Below are 11,956 nucleotides of genomic sequence, written 5' to 3' on the forward strand. Positions count from 1 at the left end.
TTAAACAGGTGTAATTTTACATTACACTAAGTCCAATAGGTTTTCTGCCAGTGTGTTTTCATATGCTTCGTAAAAAGCAGTACAGTAACAATGAGAGTTTGGCAGAACTCTGAAAGGAATACAGTATGTTATATAATCTTCAACTTGAAAATGAATTGAACTAAGCCATGGCCCTTCACAGTAAAACATAAGTAAAAAGACAGCAAAGAAGGCAGAGTTCAAAAGTTAAGTTTTAAGCAACAGTCTGCAAATTATTCTATTTAGTTTTCACAAAGGGGTGTTAAAATAGAATTAAAATTAATAGCAAAATAAGGAAGACAAGATTTGAAATTTAGGAGGGAAACCTGTGTATTACTCCTAAGCATTTGGTTCTCACAAAAGAACAATGCAGTCTCTTTCCTGTCATATGCTTTAAAATGGCTGATCATCACATAAAAGTTCTACTATTACATCTGGGATGATGTATTTGTATACTGGACATAATACAAGAAAGGAATGTTATCCTTGGTTCCTTATATAAGGGTCTCTTCGGAAGGTAGTATACAATATCCTCAACCTGGCTACAACCATAAACACTGATTCATGCTAATGGAGGAACACCTGAGTTATCTACCTTCTAAACAAGCAGGGGCATTCCCTGAACCCTTAGTTCAGTGAAAGCAAACTCGGAACAGTATAAGAGAAAGTCCTCACCTGCCTGCCTGTCAAGCAGACCTTCACAGGTGGCAGCAGTCTAAAAAAAGACTTCTCCTTAACATCTTCACGTCTGGGCAGTTTCATACACAACAGGCAGTCCCTTAGATCAGTGGTTCTTAACCTTTGTTACTCGGATGCTTTTGAACTGCAACTCCCAGAAACCCCAGTCAGGACAGCTGGTGGTGAAGGCCTCTGGGAGTTGCAGTCCAAAACTCCTGAGTAACCCAAGGTTAAGAACCAGTGCCTTAGATCAGTGGTCCCCAACCTTTGGCCTCCAGATTTTTTTTACTACAACTCCCAGAAGTCTTCACCACCACCTCTGCTGGCCCGGATTTCTGGGAGTTGAAGTCCAAGAACATCTGGAGGCCCAAGGTTGGGGACCACTGCCTTAGATGGCCAGACCCTAAGGTATTTGAAATATAAAACAAAAAATCAGCACCTTAAACTGGGCCAGAAAATCACTGGAAGCTAATTTTTTTTAGTACCAGAGTAATACTTTAACCATATTTTGTTTAACTAGAAGATTTTGTGTGTTGTGTGCTGTTGAATCACTAGAATTATGTGACTGATTGGGTTTTCGAGGTATGTGAGAGATTTAAGGAGTGGATTTACCATTACCACCCCAAGTCAGTTTCCGTAGCTGAGTGGAAATTTGAATCAGGTCTCCTGAGTCATAGTCCAAAACTCTGCCCTTTGTTTCATGCTGACTGTAGGTTCTAGATACAGTGGACCCTCGACTTACAGACAGCTCCACTTACAGACTTTTCAAGCTACAGACTTCTCTGGCTGCAAAATTTAGGTTCGACTTGCAGCCGGAGAATTGACCTACAGACTGGGGGAAAAGCCAAAATGGAACAAAAACGGCCAGTTACGGATTAATGGGTTTTCAATGCATTGTAGGTCAATGGAGCCTTGACCTACAGACTTTTCAACCTGCAGCCACTGTTTGAATACGGATTAATTCCGTAAGTCGAGGGTCCACTGTACTCTTTAAGGGTAGCTCCATATAGAGGGCATTAAATATGTGATGCAATTAAAGCATGGGTGACTGTTGCCAAGTTGTTGTCTCCAAAAGATATTAGCTGATGCAATAAAGAGATTTATGGAAAAGCTCTCCTCACCACTGCTGCCAGCTGGCACTCCAAATACTGCAATTATGTCAAGTTATGCATGGGTATTACAAGATGACTTTCTGGCAGAATCCAACCAGAACCTCAGAATAGCTTGGTACTCAGATGACCAACAGGATCTCCATCTTATCAGGGTTTAATGTCAGCGTGGTCACTCTCATCCAGCCCATTATTTAACATAGGCACTATTGAGAGGCATCTGCTGCTTCCTTGGTATTAGATGACAAGGAAGAATAAAGCTATCAGCATCCCTTCAAAATGTCAAATGACCACCTCCAGGAACTTCATGTAGATATTGAATAACATGGGCACAAACCCAAACCCTGTACTTATCAATTTCTTTCTAATTAAGGGGCATTAATCACTTCCCTTTACCATAATATTATTCATCAGCCACAAGGGGAGGAGTCAAATAAACAGATGATAGTTCTCAATACATGAGACACTCTCTCCACATTCTTGGTATCTACAAGTTCAAAAGAATCTCATGAACTCCCCAAAGTTAATTCAGTATCAGATCATGGTGAATCTTAGCAGTTTTGTCTAAGCAAATGCTCCAGACAAAGCAATTATGTCCAAGCTTATTACTAACGGTGTGGGCCACCAACTGTAACCCAACTACAGATTAATCTCACATTCATCCAATGGCATTTTAGTCATCATCCCTCTTATTTCATAATCATCAGCTTCCCATTAAATCAAAGAGTTGAGCTGGCTCTATCAGAGGAGAAGATGCTAATGGGAAGCAGTATCGGCTGCCAGCCATAGCCTACTGTACCATAAAAACCAAATAAACACACTTATTAAGTTACTTACTTTGGCATATTGGTATTTTCCCACCCGCATGGTTATATGATGTCCACAAGTATAGACAAGCCCCAGTGCAAGAGTTGAGAAGGCATGGGCCTCCAGGTGTTGATGAACTATGAAAGCCAATATAGCCAACAGTGAGAGAGATATCCATTCGTGCCTTAGCCGGATGCACACACAAGAAGTTCTAGTTTTAAACTGTGAAAAATAATTGCATTTTTGCATGCAGCGAAACAGCAATGCTTCAGTACTACTACTGCAGAATAGAAATTCCCATCTGTGACCTTGCTATTCCATCTTTCATGCCACATTAAGCATTATGGGACAGATCTCTTGTAGCAGCTTAGAAGCAGCCACTTTTCTGTGGTAGAACCATATGTCTGTTTTATCTCTGTATCTAGTGCCATAAAGACTAGAAGAATTTTTTCAAAATGTATCTATTTTCGAGCAAAGACATTAAACATATTGTTTATTTATATGCCTGCTCTGTTCAAAACCTAGTATCTTTTTGTGGAATATAACAGAGTCTATCCAAAGCCCAAATTTCTGTGCAAAAACAACACCTATTGAAGCTGGTGGGGTGGTATATGTCAAGACTGGGACCAAAGAATCAAGAACATTTTGTGTTATTGAAAAGAGCTGTTATGATCACTTCAGTCCTTTTGCTGTTGATGGGAATAGCTTTTGACACATTACAGCTTGCTTGTGGGATAATGACTATAATATAGGTTGAAATCCTGTTGCTTAGTGTAGTAAGTTGGACTAGAGTAGGACCATTGAATCAATGGGAATTTGGTGAGTCAATATGAATCAGTGGAGCTCATGGAGGAATTTACTCACCAAATCCTTACTAATTCATGGGGCTACTGTAGTATAACTACGCTAAACAACAGGATTTCAGCCATAGAGTCCTACTTGGACAAGCAAGTGCCACAGTGTTTTATACTTCCCACTGTCATTTAAATGAATTTTAATATAGGATTTTTTTTCATAACAATCAAAAACATATGGAGTTACTGTTTACATATGGTAACCAGATGGCTATTGTGCTATCAAGTTTTTTAAAATGCTGTTTCTTGAAAAGTTGCTTAGGCTCAGCAGTCTCTAGGTTTTGGAAAGCATGTGAAGAAGTGTGATTTTGAAATAATTAAAACCTCTGCAATCTTCTTTATGTAATTGCCTTTGGAGCAGAATGAAAATCTTGCCTAGGTGTTTTCCTGAATGAAGAGGCAGGGTGTAAGCAAGATGGAGGGAGCCATTCCCATCACTCTGTGCCATTTCTCTATTGAATGAGAAGAATAGATCCAAAGGGGTGTTCTACTCAAATCCACTGGAGTACAAGTTAGAACATCTACATGATCAGGGAACCTGATAAATAACATTGAACATTATACTTCTATTCAAGTGGATGGAAGTGGCACACCATTCAGATCTCCCTTCTCAGTAGGGAAGAAGCAAAGACAGAGGCGGGCAGGCATGGAGAAATGAGGTGGGTGCACTGATTAATCCCACCCTTCTACCTGCTTGTAGCCATTCTATGTTCAGGCAAACACCTACATAGTGCTACTATCTGTACAAAAGACTGCATGTGTAATAGATCCTTTATTTGAAAATTATGTGGGTAGGATGGAATGAGGAAATGGCAGATAAGGGCTGTATTCAGTAGTCTACTGTATTAGCCCTAAATGATGCTTGTCCTCTTTTCCTTCTCAGATTGCCAAATTTAGAGAATGAGCTTCATTGCTAGCATGGAAAATCATCTGTAGAAATTAATTTTAGTATGGTTTTATTTGACCCATTATATGTGAGCTTGGTTCTTTTCCGCTCAGTGAGTGGAAATGATCAGAGCAAAGCATCAGTTCTTGAATATGAAGGGTAAGATCAGCTGGGCAAAGTAATGGTCTCTGGTTTTAGATACACTCCAGAATTTTAACCATAGTGAAAATTAAAGCTTTTTCATGATCTTCAATCATAGATTCAAATAAGTTTATTTAATCTCTGTTTGCTGTTTCTTATGTTATCAAAATGATACCATCCATATATAAGTGGGGGGAATGCCCCCAAACAAGCCAGTGCTAAGTGATAGGGAATTGGGGTAACAAACCAGGCAGGGGTGTGTGGAATGAAAGTGGCCATGGCTAGCTAGCACTTTAAATGGAAACATGCCACACTGTAACATTTGGCTTCAAATCCCCCTTGAATCATAGAAATTTTAAATAGCTGCTTAGTGCTCTTTTTTGCTGAAAGAATTGTGACAAGTACAATCTCATGGTAGATAAGAGGGTGTTCTGGTGCTATAGCAAAGTAGAAAATATGACCACATTTTACAGAAGGGTTCTTTTTTCCACTACACTGTGGTTCACTGCATTAGGCTACCAGGCCTAGGAATGCCCTTATCTTTGGAAAATCCATAACCTATAACCTTGAGCAAAAGGAACATATTGTATAGGAGAACTTAAGAAGACCTGCCAGGTAAAGAGGCATACACACATCTCTCTCTCTCTTTTTTTACCAGTCACCTTGTTTTCTCTGTAGATTTAAAGGGTTTCAATAAAGAAAATTATGACAATTGATACAGAACAGCCTCTTAAAAAGGGAAAAATACAGTACCTGCTAATCTCTAACTGTACTATTGCTTAGACTTCTCCAAAAATCCTTGAAAGGGCAACTCACTGGATCATGCCAGTTATGTTATCCGTGCCACTTCTCTGAATGCTTTTTCTCCAGAGCCTGCATAATTCCTTAAGGACTAGCTTCCAGTTAGGGCTGTATCCTGTTCACCCTTACCTCCTGTGTTTTGTTACAGAAGCAGGAATTCCTTCCTCCTGACAGACAATTTGCAATGTCAGTTTCCCAACTCTGTCAGATGATGGGACAACAACAGTTCATCACATTTCTTTCCCTTCACCTGCTGCATATTTTGCTGGCTTCCTTCAGTTCTTCCCTCGAAAAATCTAGTGGAGAATTTGCTGAGTTTTTGGTTTTGTTTTTTACATTTTCATATCAAAATTTAAGATTGTTTGGGAGCCACACATTCTGACCTAGACTTTTATCATCCTGATGAAGTCCTCCTTATTTTCATATCCTTAATTTGGGAAACAGCTTTCAAAAACAGAATTCAGCAACTCTGCTTCAGATTGAGAAATGCCTGCAAAAAAAAAAAAAACTTTGAATATTTCATGTTATTGGCATGTAAGCATTCATTTGGTGAAGTAGAAATAGGGTGGTACTTTTGCCTTTATTCTGATACTGTGACCTTGATAATTCCAGACTCTAGTGTCTCAATGTTAAATGCAATCTGTATTCTCTTGCTTCTGCTGTGCATAATATAACTGCACGTGACCCTTGCTCTGTCAATTCAATGCTGTATCACCTGTCAGTTTATTATCCCAGTTACAGTAGGCCTCTGAGACTTTAAGAAAGCATGGTTGTGAACTAGTAGAGCCTCTTTCTTCAGTACATCTGGGTAGAAGCAAAAACTATATATTGTCACATGGTGATACCTGTCGTATACTAAACTCTTTTTGGTATACAGAACCATCCAGAGATTGTAACTTGAACCCTACATTTGTCAATAATTTGTACTGATGAATTACCAACTATGGTTTAGTCTTTCTTAGTCCGAAGAAAAGTCACAAGGGTAAGTAATAGTTTGGCAAATTATTAATCATCAGTCGGCCACTGAGGTACCAAAACAGGTATTTTTCCCCTGCATTCTTGTAGAGTTTCTCTCTATATTGTTTTATGAATCTGCATTTCTTTATCCCACAAAGGATTCACTCCACCTGGTTTTAAATTCTGATGTGATGTTGCTTCCCTGTTCAAGCTTCTTGCTAAGAACATTAGCAAACCAGGTGAACAACTTATAAAGAAGATTATCTCACAAAATAGAAGGATTAAATCTCCACTTCTCTTGTCTTCCTGTTGCTTCTTTTGACACTTGCTAATTGAGGTTATAAACATCCAGATAAAGTGCCAAGATGATTCATGACAGCAACCTGTAATATGGTAGGAAAACATGACCAATAGTCTTTCTTTTAAAAGCCATAATCAATCTAGAATCAATTTAAAAACATGGATTTGATTGAGAGTCTTGAACTACAAGGCTTATCTGTCAAGTTGTTTGCATTTTCTCAGTGGTTTCTGTGATCATGTTTTCTCATTATTGTCATATATGTTGCCATGAATGAAGAGTTGAGAAAAATCTGGAGGAAACAAATGTATTGGCTTTTACCTTACAGTAATTAATTAGTAGAAGTAAGCAAATAATTAACAAAAATAAGCAAATAATTTTACTTTTCATTTTTCGCTGGCTTTTCCTTCCAATCAAGAGATCTTAGTACAACATAGGAATCCTGCATTTATTTAAGAACCAACTAGCTTCTTAATAAATTAAACACAAATCTTTCTGTACTTAAAGAAATGTACATAGAATTCCCTGGCCACTCCTCATTTATTTACTTCTTATTGGCATTGAAGGTGAACAATGAAATGTTACTGATCTTACAGACCTTTCAGGCTGCTGCTGACCTTATAGCTCTGGTTTCATCTAAATAGCCATTACTTCCTGTCATTGCCTGTAAACAAGATAAACATGATCCACAACATGGAAAATTAATGTAGACTCTCATTTGACTGGTTAAGACTAGCACCTCATCTGTGGGTCGACACTGCCAGTTACATAGCATCTAAACAGAGCTGCTTCTCCATGTCAGGGTTTCAAATACACCCAAAGGCTTTTGGTGTCGTTTATCACAGAGTAAAATGTCTCCAAATTCTTTCTTTTCTTTTAGTTATATCAAAGCATAAGCCTCATGAGTAAATCTCTCCAATTTTTTTTTCAAGTAAAACATATTTGCAAGATAGGAAGGTTTTAAATGGTTATTGTGTACTAATTTAAGTTCAACCTTCCTACTCACACCAGCATCCCTTACACATTCAGGAAAAGTGGAAAGCATTTTAATACTGGGGCTACTGCATGGCCAAAGGTTTTGCTACATATTTCACTAAATTTCATTACACTTTAAGTGGCACGACAGGATTCCCGGCTTTGTTTCTTTACTTACTGTAATGATTCACTATGGCCCTGGGAACTAATCAGTAGTCCTAAGTTCTACTATCATGAATTATAAGGCAGATGCAGGAACCAGCATTTGGAAGACATTTTCCGATAAGTAGCTCTTCTTTTAAGCCGTACAACTTCCTCCTCTAGGTATCCATATTCTCATTTGTAGGAAAAAGGGGGGGGGGAACCTATGGTGAAATGAAATACAAGGCTATAATTCTTTACCTTTAAACACACCATCATTTAGGGATTTAGGTCATCTTCAGAGCCTTTAGCTCAGGATATAAGTAACTTTTAACAAGTTTCATATAAATCCAGGGTGACTTGGGCTTTAATCTTGCAATCAGCATTCCTTTCACTCCCTGTGCTATCTAGCAAATATGCTTTGTGAACCTGGGAGAATGTGATATAAAGGCTGAAACTCTGTTGCTTGGCATGAATAAGGCACTCTAGAACAAGTCAGAACTGGAATAAGCCCACTGCATTAGTAGAACTTGTGGAGGAGCTGACTTAAAATCCATGTGGGATAGTGGGCCTGTTCTGCTGGCAAATTACTCCATTAAGCAATAGGATTTCATCCAGTGTGTCAGGGGAGGAAAGGATGTTATGTATGTAAACATCTTTTTAAAATGTTCCATATGTGTTTAAAGTTTGTGTTGGAAATAGCTCTTTAGATACCACCATCACTTCATGTTTCTAAAATCACCCAATGTAGGAGACCAGTCTTGAAGCTAACAACACTCATGATGACAAGCTTCTAGAAGGAATATAGCTTGGCAAATTATTTCAGAGCATCTTATCTGTAAATGAGATTTTTAAATGCATATTTCAACCCTTATCAAAAAAGAAAATGTTCAATTTCAGATGCTAAAATAACTGTAAAGAAACTTTGAATATTCCTAATGTCCATATATTCTACATATCTTGCCTCTTATTATGAAAATCAATCTGGGCACTTCTTTGAGAGCAGGTATATGAGCCAGCATTATGATTCAATGTCCTGATTTTAAAACAAAGGAAATTGGAATATTCTTATATGTATGGAATTTCACAAGTAATAGGATATATTTAAAAGGTCAGATCACTCTTGTTAGTAAAGAGTTCTGTGTCATGTTTACATTAGGACTACAGTACACTTTTTCTATTATTACTTTTAGGGGAGGAAAGCCCCTTAAAGTTATAATTGTTATTGATGGGAACTTCAGTAGGTTACTAGCTCCTCTTTAACACATTCTGAGGTTTATAACGTAAGGACCAAGAATAGGCAACTACAACAGTAAGCCTATACATCTACTAGCTTTGTATGACGTACTTTATGACCTCTAAGTTACAGTAACTTACTAAAACTATCTCCAAGACCATTGCAGTAGGACTATTTTCCATATCTTTTTGTAATTGCTGACATATTACATTACAGACAGGGATTTATTTTGTGGGTGAAATCAAAAACATTGAACCATTAATTTTAAAGTGGTTTTAAAAATTTAAAAAGAGTATTCTGAGCTCAAGGTCAAACACACACACACACACACACACACACACACACACACACACACACACACACACACACACACACACACACACACACACACACACACACACACACACACACACACACACACACACACACACACACACACACACACACACACACACACACACACACAAAAAACTAGATTTGGGGATAAATTTCTTCTCTCTAATCAGTGATTACTTTGCTACTTCAATGCCCAATCTGGATCACTGCCTGAAGACAGCATAAAATTGCATTCCTATTCACATTTACTTAAGAATAAGCCCTAATTCAATGGCTGAGACCTTGTTGGTGTAACTTACACCATATAAGCCTAATTATGTGTACAGTGGCAATTTTTCAGAAATTAAAGATGTCCCACTTCTCTCCCAAAGGTCCCAGGGCTCCCATAGAATCAATTTCATCAATTACTGGAAATCACCACAACCGGGGATCCCTTTAATGATGAAAGGGTTTCCATAGAACCTTCAGGACAGAAGTCGGAAATGTTTACTGAAAAAAATAGCTGCTGCTACTGCCGCCATCAGCCTTATGAGGTGTAAGGCACCAACAGGATATCAGCCAAAGAGATGTACTTCCGAGTAAATATGTATAGAATTGTGCTGTATTGGACCAACAATCTCTGCTGATATGATAGTAACGGATTCCTAATGCTGCTATTCAATGCGAGAATTAATTGACTACCAGCACTTATATAAATGCTGTACATTCCATGGCAATCAGTGCTACTGAATTGAGTACATTCTGTATTCAATGAGGGGGAAATTAGCCTATTTCTGGGGACAGTTTTCTGATGCTGTATCTTTGTGTTCACACAACATATTGTACTGATTAAGCTAAAAATCCTGGAATGAATATTATTTTTGATGCAAATGTACCTTTTTCACTGTTGTGTGTATACTTATTTTCATTATAACAGTAATGACTTTTATCTATAGTCCAAACGGGAACAGATATCAGCTACATGGATCTACAGTCAAGTCCCCAAACTTGGTGTACTGGCAAATAAGTGCACTAGATGAGGACAGTGTACCCAAATATTGTATAAAAATAGCATCCCCAGCTATGATGTCATGTTGACATTGCACTCCAGTCCAACGGTGCAAATATAGTTATGTTCCAGTCATGAAATGCTTCATTTCGCTGTCTTGACTGACATAATCTTTCAAAGAATGTTACTTTTTTGTACATTGTCTCAAGTTTATACGGTCTGACTGTACCTGATATCAGTACTGCTCACAAATTTCCTAAAGGAAATACCTCACTTCAAGCAATCTGTTTTTGTATCTGTCAAGTGAGTGAAAGTCTGTGTCTTTGTTATTGATTGTAAAGTGCTATAAACTGAACCAAGCCAAGGAACAAAATAATAATGGCTTTTATGATTTACTGTTATGAGACATGCTGGTTTCCTTTAAATAAATCTCGTGTTTGTTTATTAAAAAAAGATTGAAGAGGTTCCTTTCAAGTTTTCAGTTATACATTATAGAACAGCTGCTCATTTTGCCTGCTTGATTGTTGCCCCTCCCCCACCTCATTTGACTGGCCAGCAGTAAATGTGGAGACAAAAGGGTGCAGTGATGAACCTCTGGCTTCTGTGTTTTTTTTAAATGTGATAGAATTCACTGGTTCTTAACCTTGGGTTACTCAGGAGTTTTGGACTGCAACTCCCAGAAGCCTTCACCACCAACTGTGCTGGCTGGGGTTTCTGGGAGTTGCAGTTCAAAAACATCCGAGTAACAAAGGTTAAGAACCACTATGATAGATAATACTGTAAAGTCAGAAGCATGACAATCTGATAATGGCTGAAATCTAGTAGTGGAGTGTAGGCTATGTGTGTCTAATGATGTCATCAACAAAGTTTGTGGGTTTTTTGTTTTTTGTTTGTAAATAAAAAATGTATGCTTTACCTCCCCTGAGGCTCCCTTGGGATCCCTTTTGTCAAGGAGGAAAGCATGGGAGGTATGGGATAGAAATCTTTTAATTTCCTATAATTGCCACTTTCATGCCACCAGCGGTGATTTTCAGAAAATAAAGACTCTCTCCCCTGAAACTCATGGACCTCAATAGCTTTGCCTTGACGAAATGAATTTTGAGGGAGCCTTGAAACCTGGAGGGGAATGAGAATTTTTTAATTTACAACAACTGCAGCAGATTACATCATCTGCTTTATGCAGTATTAAGTTCTGCTACTGGATTTCAACCAATAGATATGCAGGGATTTCAGCTTTTTGAGATTTTAATGGATGGACCCTTTCTGTCCAGGCTGTGGTCCTGGATAATCTAACCCAACAGTTAATCCTATTTACATACATTTCAATCTCACCAAAATCAGTGGAATACAGTAAAATCTGCATATACGATTGACTCCATGTGATGTTCCTGGATTTATATCCACCCATATTCACAGTGCCCCTTTGTGGATTGCTGTTTTGTCATGGCGAAGGGGCTTGAGTAACTCAGAGAAGTTATGGGCTACGCCATGCAGGGACTCCCAAGATGGACAGGACATAGTGGAGAGTTCTGACTAAACGGAATCCACCTGGAGTAGGAATTGGCAAGCCACTCCAGTATCTTTGCCAAGAATATCCCATGAACAGAAACAAAAGGCTAAACGATATGGCACAAGAAGATGGGCCCCTCAGGTTGGAAGGCGTCCAACATGCTACTGAGGAAGAGTGGAGGACAAGTACAAGTAGCTCCAGAGCTAATGACGTGGTTGGG

The 11,956-nt window shown here is 38.4% G+C and overlaps 1 protein-coding gene across 1 annotated transcript in view; it reads left to right on the forward strand.

The window, feature by feature from the left end:
• The window catches only part of LPCAT1 (lysophosphatidylcholine acyltransferase 1), an 82,152-nt gene extending 71,473 nt beyond the window's left edge, over positions 1-10,679 (forward strand). The window contains exon 15 of the mRNA XM_072998460.2: positions 9,610-10,679. The gene's annotated coding sequence lies outside the window, so the exon portion shown is untranslated. The remainder of the gene's footprint in view (positions 1-9,609) is intronic.
• Positions 10,680-11,956: the final 1,277 nt, after the last annotated feature.

The sequence above is a fragment of the Pogona vitticeps genome, chromosome 4, assembly GCF_051106095.1.
Source record: "Pogona vitticeps strain Pit_001003342236 chromosome 4, PviZW2.1, whole genome shotgun sequence".
Lineage (NCBI taxonomy): Eukaryota > Metazoa > Chordata > Lepidosauria > Squamata > Agamidae > Pogona > Pogona vitticeps.